The sequence below is a fragment of the Mastomys coucha genome, unplaced genomic scaffold (genome assembly GCF_008632895.1).
Source record: "Mastomys coucha isolate ucsf_1 unplaced genomic scaffold, UCSF_Mcou_1 pScaffold18, whole genome shotgun sequence".
Classification (NCBI taxonomy): domain Eukaryota; kingdom Metazoa; phylum Chordata; class Mammalia; order Rodentia; family Muridae; genus Mastomys; species Mastomys coucha.
Genome location: NW_022196900.1, coordinates 1,646,167 through 1,657,840, shown reverse-complemented (window position 1 = coordinate 1,657,840; position 11,674 = coordinate 1,646,167). Strand labels below are relative to the sequence as shown.

Here is an 11,674-nt window from a genome sequence, read left to right as displayed (position 1 = left end):
GAAAAACCTCATGTTCATATTGGCACTGCTGTTTAATGATGAGAAAAACTAAGTAGTTGGTAGCAGAAGTTGGGGGAAAGATGAGAGATATAACTTGACATATCTTCTCATAATCTGTACTTATTCTTATACAGATGAGAGGAAACTGATATATACATAATTTCTAAGACCAGTCAGTGTGTCAGTGTGTTTATTACTTTATCTACACTATTATTAATTCTCCAAAGTTTTTCAAGGCATGTATGAATATTCTGACTTTAAAAATAATGAAATTTGGAATGAACAACAACGATGAAAAGGTCAGGATGTTTTTCTATCATCATCTAATTACATGGAAAATAATGTTAAAATTTGAATGTAGCTTAATTAATTCAAAATATCATGGTTTTCTTTTCCCCGCTATGCCATGCTACATCGATGTGAAATGTAAGTGTATTTCTACAAATCACATATTCAACCTAATCTTAAATTCTCCAGAGCTTGATAGTGCAGGATCTGTGTGTACTTGGATATATGCTATTGCTTATTAGGATTTTGTAATTCTAGGATTTTGAAAGTGTTTTCAGGGTGATAGCAAACTCTGCTCATTGTTATTGTCAAGTTTCATGCTATGAGAGATCACATTGCATCCCCATCTATTAGCTCTGAATATTGTTTTTTTGGAAGCTGGCCAGTGGGAGATGTGTTCAAAAACACAACACTAAACCAGTACTATGATCACATGTTATTCTTTGGCTGCATTCTTTTGTGAACCCTGAATATTTTTTAGAGAAAAATGAAATGCTCAAATTGACCCATGAACTGATTGGAGTCCCCAAAAAATCACATGCCACTATGGAAATGGCTAACAAAAGACACCCCTAATCTGTACAGTGAGTGGGAATATGGTTTCATCTCCCTCCTAAGAAGCCAATGTTGTCAACCTTACTTTGAAGAAATAGCAACTGTCAAATGTGAGCAAAGCTCTTGTGCTTCCTATAAAACATTCTTCACAGTCTCTGCTACAGCAAATCATCCTTGCAGATGTTCTTCAGAGTCAAAATTAGCCATGGTACCATAGGGCTATTTCTGTATAGGCTCCTGACAACAGCTTTGTTAGAACTGATTAACCATTAGACCTTTGGTTTAGCATTGTCCCCTGATGCCTTCTTTATCCTTTCATAGATGCACAGGGAAAGAAGCCATCCTTCAAAATGAAATGTGTACTTTCTTAGTTGAAAACCACACCTGTCTAGAACTGCTTAGATAGGTCAATATGTAAGAAAAGCTGCACTGTTCGTTGCTGTTTCTCTAGGTGGTCTTGATAGCCCAGAAAGAAACAAGAATGATTGACAGAATAAAGCTGAAGTCACACAGGGATATCAACAACTACTCTCAATTAGTGAGACAGAAACATTCTGTGACATAAAGATTAACCCCACAGTCTTTTTCTCCTAGTGGATAAAGCTCTTGTAAATATCCTGGGTGAGCTGCTAAGAATATGGTGTGTACAGACTCCTTCAGAGAGGAAGCCACCCAGGCCTGACTCAACTGTTCTTTCTTTACTTTCAAATTTTCTCCTACAACAACCTAGTCTTTTAGCCAAAACTGATGGCATCAGAACACATTGATTCTTGCTGTTTTAAACAATTCACCACATCCTCTACATTATTATTCATTTGCTCATTGTTGAGAGACTGCCTTTAAGATTCTAGGAACTGGGACAGACTCTGCAGACTGAAAATAGCTGGAAGTCTAGACAGACAGTTAAATTTGAAGGGCTTTAATATATGAGGGCTGAACATAGGCCTGAAGAAGTGTAGCTAATGAAATTTCCACTGTGTGTACCTGGTATGTTAGTGTCTGGAGAAGATCATTTTATGTGATAAAATAATTGTCATACTTTGTTATCATGGAAATGCCAATCCAAGTGACTCTGAGATTCTGTCTTACATCCATCACAAACTCGAGGGACAGCACAGGCTGGGGAGGATGTGGATCACGGGGAACTCTCCTCCATTGTTGGTGGGAGTGCAAACTTCTACAATCATTTTGGAAATCAGTTTGGTGGTTTCTGAGAAAATTGCAAATAGGTCTATCTAAAGATCCAGCTATGCCACTCTTGGGCATATACTCAAAAGATGCTCTGCCATGCCACAAAGACACTTGCTTAACTTTATTCATAGCGGCTTTATTTGTAATAGGCAGAAATTGGAAACAGCCCAGATGTCACTCAATAGAGGAATAGATGAAGAAAATGTGACTGTCCCAACTTGAGACCCATCCTATGTAAGAAAGCCAACCCCCGACATTACTAATGATACTCTGCTATACTTGCATACAAGAGTTAGGCATAACTGTTCTCTGAGAGGCTTTATCCAGCAAGAGATGAAAACAGAGACCTGAGAATCCATCCCATATTCAGACACCAAACCCAGATACTCTTGAGGATGCCAAGAAATTCATGCTGACAGAAGCCTGACATAGCTGTCTCCTGAGAGGCTCTGCCAGAGCCTGACAAATACAGAGGTGGATGCTCGAAGCCAACCTTTGGACTGAGGATGGGGTCCCCAATGGAGGAGTTAGAGAAAGGACTGAAGAGCTGAAGGGGTTTGCAACCTCATAGAAAGAACAATAATATGAACCAACCAGTACCCCCCAGAGCTCCGAGGGGCTAAGCCACCAACCAAGGAGAACACCTGGAGGGACTCAAGGCTTCAGCAGCATATATAGTATATAGCAGAGGATGGTCTTGTTATGCATCAAGGGGAGGAGAGGCCCTTGGTTCTGTGAAGGCTCGATGGATGCCACAGTGTCGGGGAATTTGAGGGTGGGGAGGTGGGTGAGGAAACAGCCTCATAGAAGTAGGGGGAGGAGGGATGGAGTAGAGGGTTTCCAGGGAGGGGGGAATCAGGAAAGGGGATAACATTTGAAATGTAATAAAGAAAATATCCAATAAAAACCCAAACAAACAAAAAAGACCTTTATAATATGTCCCTGCATCATCATAAAATCTCTATTTTCAAGTAAAGAAATACAGCTGGACTCCTGTTCTGCCTCTTATTTGCACACTATTACCCCCTTTACTCTCTGTGTGAGGCATGTATCTATGTGAATGTGCATGCTTGTTTGCTCACGTGAGGATGCCAGAGGCTGATGCTGGGGGTCTTTCTTATATCATTCTCCCCTTTAGTATTCTGAGACAGGATAGTAGACAGAACGTGAAGTTCACTGATTGGGCTATGCTGGTTGGCAAGCAAGCTTCATGAGTATTCCTGCTTTCCCTACTTACCGCTGAGCATCAGGCTGCTTTAAACACCATCTCCCATCTTTAAGGATGCCACTGAAGCCGGGCGGTGGTGGCGCACGCCTTTAATCTTAGCACTTGGGAGGCAGAGGCAGGCGGATTTCTGAGTTCGAGGCCAGCCTGGTCTACAAAGTGAGCTCCAGGACAGCCAGGGCTACACAGAGAAACCCTGTCTCAAAAAACCACACACACACACAAAAAAGATGCCCTGAAACAATTTACATTTTACTCAAATTAAGATAAAGCTGTAATGCAAACAGAGTAAATGGACTCTTGGCCGTTCAGTATTCATTTCAAAACCATGTGAGATCTTTAACTGCAACTTAATTACATGTGGGGACATGGAGTAAGAATTTTTAAAACAAGTGTCATATTTTATATCTAACAATATATTTTTAACATTCTGTTTTGTCTTTCAGTCATAATTATTAGACTGGACCTGCTTATGTCCAAAGGCTTACACTGATAAATAGCTCCCTGGAATTGCTGGTGTAGTCTGGTTATACAATGCAGAAAGCTGCTTTATAAATGAAATACACCAATGAGCACTTGTGTGATCTTGCCTCTAGTACCTGTCACTGAGTAGGTGAGGTCTGAATCATTGAAGTGAGGTTTTCTGTTGTTTCCTCTGTGAAATGAGGTATCACTAGCTAAGCCGTGCTGCTCAAACGTTCATCCATGTTTCTGATACCTTGATGGTGAGAGGTATAGGTTCAGTTTATAAACATGAGTCCTGAGTCCATCCAGAGGTCACAAATCACAGCCAGCCTATCTATAGCATGTGCTTTCAAGGTCAATAGAGGTCCCCTGAGGCTACGGTCCTTACATCTCTACTTTCTGTGGTACTGTGCAAGAGAAACCTAGGGTTAGGAGGAGAGGGGGGCAAATGGCGGCCATTACTATGCTTCAAGAGATTGAAATTGTGGCCAGGTGTCTCTCCAGCAGTGATGCTTATGGGATTGATACGCACCCAGAGAGCAGGGAGTGGGAGGAGTCTGACACTGAATGATGCACCATCGCATGTCTCAACCTTAATTTAAGGCTTCTCCTTACTTTCTTCCTGCATTGCTCCAAGTGGTCACTGGAATTTGGTCATAAACCAGCTAATTTTTCATCAAATTCTTTCACTGGAGCTATGGAAAGACTGCAAAGTCAAGGGTTTGCAGTCATTCTAAGTTTCTCTTTTGGGATATATCTTCATCTTGTCTCACAGATCATTGTCTAGATCCTTGTAATGGCTTTGTACAGTTCACGTTTTCTTTTCTTCTGCATGGGTATCATGATCAAATGGTAATCCCTCCCCCAGTCTCTTTAAAGTTAGGAATCTCATTTTTCTTTATTGATGATGTTTCTCACCACACAGCGTGTTTCTGCAATTTTATGTGTCTCACCTTCTGATTGAAAAGCTATCATTTGTTAAAAGTCAGTTTTTTAATTTTCCAAGTTTCTACTCAAATTCTGCTTAGAGCGGTGGTTTTGCAGCTCCCTGGAGTGTCTTTAAGTTATTTCAACGAAGGTCATTAAATGTTCCCAATTTTTGAAGTAAAATTAATATTAATTCACTTTAATGTTGAAATAAATGCACCTCAAAAGCACTCACCTGTCAGAGAACACATCTAACCTCAAGTAGATTTACTGAGGTTACTTTTATTTGCAAATTAATTTCAGACAGACCAAAGCTAGACAGTGTAGCTAAGTTCCAGTTTATGAAACAAGAAAACCTGATAAAACTAAATCCAAAAAGTAAAATGTAACCTGTGTAGCATTTAGCTTTCATGTTCTGTTGGAAAAAAAACTCAATGGACAAATAAAACTTTTTCTCTTTTAGATGTTTTCTTTATTTACAATATCTCCTTTCCCAGTTCTTTTGTGATTGGGTTACCTCATTCAGGATGATATTCTCCAGATCCTTCCATTTCCTCAAGAATTTCATAAATTCATTGTTTTTAATAGCTGAGTAGTACTCCATTGTGTAGATGTACCACAATTTCTGTATCCACTCCTCTGTTGAGAGACATCTGGGTTGTTTCCAGCTTCCGGCTATTATAAATAAGGCTGCTATGAACATGGTGGAGCATGCGTCCTTATTACATGTTGGAACATCTTCTGGATAGATGCCCAGGAGTGGTATAGCTGGGTCCTCTGATAGTACTATGCCCAATTTCCGGAGGAACTTTCATACTGATTTCCAGAGGGGTTGTACCAGTTTGTAGTCCCACAAGCAATGAAGGAATGTTCCTCTTTCTCCACAACCTCACCAGCATCTGCTGTCACCTGAGTTCTTCATCTTAGCCATTCTGACTGGTGTGAGGTAAAATCGCAGGATTGTTTTGATTTGCATTTCCCTGGTGACTAAGGATGTTGAACATTTCTTTAGGTGCTTCTCAGCCATTTGGTATTTGTCAGTTGAGAATTCTTTGATAAGCTCTGTACCCCAGTTTTTAATAGGGTTATTTGGTTCTCTGGAGTCTAACTTCTTGAGTTCTTTGTATATATTGGATATTAGCCCTCTATCACATATAGGGTTGGTAAAGATCTTTTTCCAATTTGTTGGTTGCCGTTTTGTCCTATTGACAGTGTCTTTTGCCTTACAGAAGCTTTGCAATTTTGTGAGGTCCCATTTGTCAATTCTTGATCTTTAAGTGACCCCAAAAGTTCCACCATAGAGCTCCTACACCTGATAAACAACTTCAGCAAAGTAGCTGGATATAAAATTAACTCAAGCAAATCAGTGACCTTCCTCTACACAAAGGCTAAACAGGCTGAGAAAGAAATTAGGGAAACAACATCCTTCACAATAGTCACAAATAATATAAAATAACTTGGTGTGAGTTTAACTAAGCAAGTAAAAGATCTGTTTGACAAGAAATTCAAGTCTCTGAAGAAGGAAACTAAAGAAGATCTCAGAAGATGGAAAGATCTCCCATGCTCGTGGATTGGCAGGATTAATATAGTAAAAATGGCCATCTTGCCGAAAGCAATCTACAGATTCAATGCAATCCCCATCAAAATTCCAACTCAATTCTTCACAGACTTAGAAAGAGCAATTTGCAAATTCATCTGGAACAATAAAAAACCCGGGAGAGCCAAAACTATTCTCAACAGTAAAGGAACCTCTGGTGGAATCACCATCCCAGACCTTAAGCTGTACTACAGAGCAATTGTGATAAAAACTGCATGGTATTGGTACAGTGACAGGCAGGTAGATCAATGGAATAGAATTAAAGACAAATAAACCCACAAATCTATGGCCAATTGATCTTTGACAAAGGCACTAAAACCATCCAGTGGAGAAAAGACAGCATTTTCAACAAATGGTGCTGGCTCAACTGGTGATTAGCACGTAGAATAATGCAAATCGATCCATTCCTATCTCCTTGTATAAAGCTCAAGTCCAAGTGGATCAAGAACCTCCACATAAAACCAGATACACTGAAAGTAATAGAAAAGAAAGTGAGGAAGAGCCTTGAGTTCATAAGCACAGGGGAAAATTTCCTGAACAGAACACCAAAAGCTTATGCTCTAAGATCAAGACTAAAACTCTTTATTAAAGAATTAGAGGAAGTCGCTACAGTTATAAGGATGGGATGCTCAGGAAGCAATGACAAGGAGGTGTGAATCATTCTCATTGGAAAAAATGTGATTGTTCTTTTGTGATCAAATACTTGACCAGAAGCAACTTAAAGGAGGGAGCATGTGTCATGCTGGTGTGTGGGTAACTGCTCTTTGTGCTGGACCTGGAAGCAGAGAAAAGAGAACACTAGGGCTCAGCTGGGTCTTTCTTTTTTCTTTTAATTCAGTCCCAGCCTGTAAAATCGTGCTACTCACATTCAGGGTGCATCTTCCCTCTCAGGTGGACTGCTCAGAAATATTCTCATAGGTACGCTGGAAGGTGTATCCTATTAATGTAGTAGGCGTTCCTTAATCCAATCAGGCTGTCAGTGGAGATTAACCACACAGGGTTTATTATTGAGCACAGAGTGAAAACCTCCAAATTTAATATCACTTCCAACAAAGCAATGAGAGAAGCTCTAGTGAATGAATCAAAGTAAACAAGCTACATCTCTATACGAACTATACAGTGATAGCTGCTCATTAGAAACTATGCAGAAATGCCGACAAATGAAGTGTAAGGAAGTCATCACAAAGAAAAGAGCTTCTGGGCTGGAGAAATGGCTTAGCAGTTAAGAGCACTGACTGCTCTTCCGAAGGTCATGAGTTCAAATCCCAGCAACCACATGGTGGCTCACAACCATCCATAATGAGATCTGATGCCCCTTCTGGGTTGTGTACTTACATATAACAAATAAATAAATCTTTAAAAAAAAAAAGAAAAGAAAAGAGCTTCTAACTTATAACAGAATATTAAGTAAAGTTCTTTTTCTTTTTCTTTGAGACAGGTTTCTCTGTGCAGCCCTGGCTGTCCTGTGTAGCCCTCACTCTGTAGACCATGCTGGCCTTGAACTCAGAAATCCACCTGCCTCTGCCTCCCAAGTGCTGGACCACGGCACTGTGGTGGTGTGCATGGAGAAATCTGTTCTCAGAACAAAATAAAGCCAAGGTGGAAAGCAAGCTATGCATCTGCCAAAGATGGCTGGATAAGAAGAGTGTTCTATACCTGCCCAGGGAGGCTTTTCAGCCTTAAAGAAGAACAAAACTGCATCATTTACTAGAGACAGATGCATGTAGACTATCATCATTATGCAAGTCAAATTTAGTCAATCATATTTTGATATTTCATGGCTTCATTGTTCTTGTTATGTATACAACAGGCTATCTCGAAGCAGGTGTCTTAGTCTTCTAGTTTTTGCAATCTTTCTATTCTCTGTTGTGTTCCCTGATCCTTGTGTATGGTAATTGTATTATAGATGTATTGATTGTGTCCAGCACCATGGGCATCCACACTCCATAGTTTGGGCAGTTGTGGGTTTCTGTAATGGTCTCTGTTGAAAAAAGAAGTTTCTTTGATGAGAAGTAATAATTATATTTATCTGTATGTATAAAGATATATATCTAGAATGAAGTTAGAACTCATATTAGTTTAGGAAAATGGCAGTAGTATTTAGAGGAATTATAACCCAGCAATATGGCTACTCTGGCAAGGGATCCCATCCAAAGAGTGAGATTTGTGAGATCCAGCTGGAATGCAGATATGCTACACACCTTTAGTCCCTCTGGCTAGCATACAGACACACATTTAGTACATATCCGTGGGGTAAATTAGTTTGTAGAAGGAAGAAGCCATGTTTGACATGTAACTGAGGGGCAGACAAGGTAACAAATCAGAGTAAGATTTGACAGAATGAATCAGAGATAGCATGTGCCTAACTCTCAAGAGAACAGCACAGGAAACAGAAGTTCCTTAAAAACAGTACAGGGAGAGGCAGTTGGTAGTCAGTGAAGTGAAGCAATACAGTGGATTTCAGTTCAGTTCAGTTTGGAGCAGTTCAGTTCAGTGCAGTTCAGTCAGGAGCTGGGAGTTAGTGCAGTGAATGCAGTGCAGTGAAGTTGAGTTCATGCAGTTGAGCAGAGAATAAGAAGGAACCTTACTAGAGTTAGTTTGAGGCAAAGCAGAGCAATTCAGTGAGAAGCTGAGAGAAGCCAGATTGAATCAGTCAGCTTGAAGAGGTGTTTGAGCCAGAAAAGCTGAGTTGAACCTCCCAGCCAGTCTTCAGAAAGAACTGGAAAGAATGAGTTTAGCAGTGTAATCATTTCTGTAGTTCGTAATCTTTATTCTGTAGGATTATTGATTGATTTTTCTCCCTTGGCTGCTTACATAACAACTTTGGATACCATGAGAGCTGGCCTCCAGTAAGGAGATTTCTAGGTAAGTTCCAGAGAAATAAGCAAAGAAATTAAAGGAATATAATAGGAACATACATCAAATTATTCTTATTTGCAAATTATACTATATTGTATATAAGAGATCACATACATTTCATTAGAAAGCTTGTAGAACTCATCCATACTTTCAGCAAAATGGCAGGATACCAGAATCAATTGTTTAATCCAAGAAGGCCTGACATGTTTGTAGGTCCAAACTATATTACACAGGGAAACTAAATTTCCCTTTATGTTGTCATATTATTTTGTTTCATATTTCTCATGGCTTAGCTATGAATTCTTCTCCTAAAAGGCTCTCATTGGTGGCTTGATCTACAACTAGTGATATAATTGAGTTGATTATATGATGAAGGCTATGAGTAATCAGTTGATTAATCTATTTACTAATTCATAATTTGATGGCAATATTGGTGGATGATGGAAACCAGGAAGAGTGTTCTAGTTGAAGTGGACCCCTAGGGACATGTTCTTGTAGGATGTCCCTTTTCCCGATTCCTCTCTCTTTCTCTGTGCTTCCTGGATTCAATGAACTGGGCAGATTTTCTTCTCTATGGCTTTCTGATTTGATATTTGTTTTGTCATAGGCTTGAAGGCAGTGGATCCATCAGAGCATGAGATAAATCCTCTAAAACCACAAGGCAAAATGAAAAGATTATTTTGCTCAATATTTTTCATTCAGCAACAAAATGACTAATGAAATAGTTCAGTACCTTCAGCTTAAATATGCTGCATATATCTGAATCCAACATAGTTCAAGGTACTTACACCATCCTTAACTACTAACCTTAACTAGAAAAACCCTGTTTTTGGTTCATTGGTGTGTATGGATTGAATAGGGTTGGCCCTCAGAGCTCCCAGGGTCTCAACCACCACCCAAGGACTGCACATGGAGGGGTCTGATTGTTCAGGCAGCATGTGTATAGTAGAGGATTGCAAATTCGATCAGCAATAGGAGGAGAGGGCCTCAGCCTTGTGAAGGTTCTGTGCCCCAGTGTAGGGGAATGCCAGGGCCAGAAAGTGGGAGAGGGCAGGGTGGCAGGCATGGGGAAGTGGGAGGCAACAGGGGTTTGTTTGTGTTTGTTTCTTTGTTTTTTGGAGGGGAAACTGGGAATGGAGAAATTTACATGTAAATAAAGAAAATATCTAAAAAAAAAAATACAGATGTGTATGACGCCAGAATCTATAATTTTTACACTACCTTTTGTATGTAAATTGTTGTAACGTAAGGTAAGAAACTATTCATTTATAAAACTTAGGTGAAAAAAAAAATCTTGGAGAGGAGGTGAATAGGATCAAATACAGTATATAAACCTCCCAAAGAAGTAATAAAAGTTGAAAAAAATATATCTTTCTAATTTAAAAAAATAATATAATCTAAATCATCACAATTACCATGCAATACTATGTATGTAAGTACCCAGAAAATCATCTTCCACACTACTGATTTCACTTCTATTTCTCTAGTAATCAAAGAATACATGTGAGAGGCAATGTTAGAGAAAGAAAGGGAGCTCAGAGAAGTAGTAATAAGTGGGCAGAAAGAATAGAAAGGAAGGCGAATGTTTGCAAACCAGTGTGAGGCCTGGTATCTCCCTGCTGCAGCCTGGGTCTCTCTCTCTGCAACTGAGGCCTGCAGTGGGGCACGTTAGTCAAAAAGGAGGCGATGTATAAATAAGATATTTTATTATAGGAAAGAGAAAATAGGCCAGTCAAGGAGAGATAAGGACAGGAGAGGGAGGAGAGAAGAAGGAGAGAGAGAGAGAAAAAAAAAAGGAAAGAATCAGAGAGATGGCCCCGTGGTAAACATTGCTTGCCCTGTAAGCCTAGTAACCTGTTTGATCCAGTAACTACTCTTTTAAAACATACTGACTGAATTTACATAGAATTTTTTCTTTTTGTAGGTGTGGGTTTTGCAGTTACAGCTGGCTAGAGGTTGCAAATTAGCTCTGTAGAATTTTGCTACCTATATCTTATTAAAGGGAGCAACTACATTATCTTTCTAACTAAAACTGTTTCCACTGAATCAAGGTTCAGGAAATTATGCCAAGTTCCTTTGAACACATATGCCCTCAATACCAGTTGTCTTTACACTGGGCCTTCAGCCAAATTCTAGACAATAGGAAAAGTATTTTTAACAACTTTCCTGCAATTCCTTTTTAAATGATAAGAGCTCTGTGCATATAAGTGGGGTTAACAACAGGAAGAAATGAAATGAGAGTGATTTTGTGCTATTTTTTTTTTATTTTTTTTAGATATTTTCTTTATTTACATTCTCCATTCCCAGTTTCCCCTCCAAAAAACAAAGAAACAAACAAAAACAACAAAAACAGACCCCTGTTGCTTCCCCCTTCCCCATGCCTGCCACCCCACACTCTCCCACTTTCTGGCCCTGGCATTCCCCTACACTGGGGCTCAGAACCTTCACAGGGCCGACGTCCTTTCCTCCTATTGATGATCGATTTTGCAATCCTCTACTATACACATGCTGCCTGTACAATCAGACCCCTCCATGTGCAGTCCTTGGTTGGTGGTTGAGACCCTGGG

General features: G+C 39.6%; 1 non-coding gene across 1 annotated transcript; it reads right to left on the bottom strand.

Annotated features, from left to right (window-relative positions):
- Nucleotides 1-649: 649 nt before the first annotated feature.
- Nucleotides 650-796, bottom strand: LOC116097277. Its single transcript, XR_004121322.1, has one exon. It is a non-coding gene; the product is annotated as a small nucleolar RNA SNORA23 (small nucleolar RNA).
- Nucleotides 797-11,674: the final 10,878 nt, after the last annotated feature.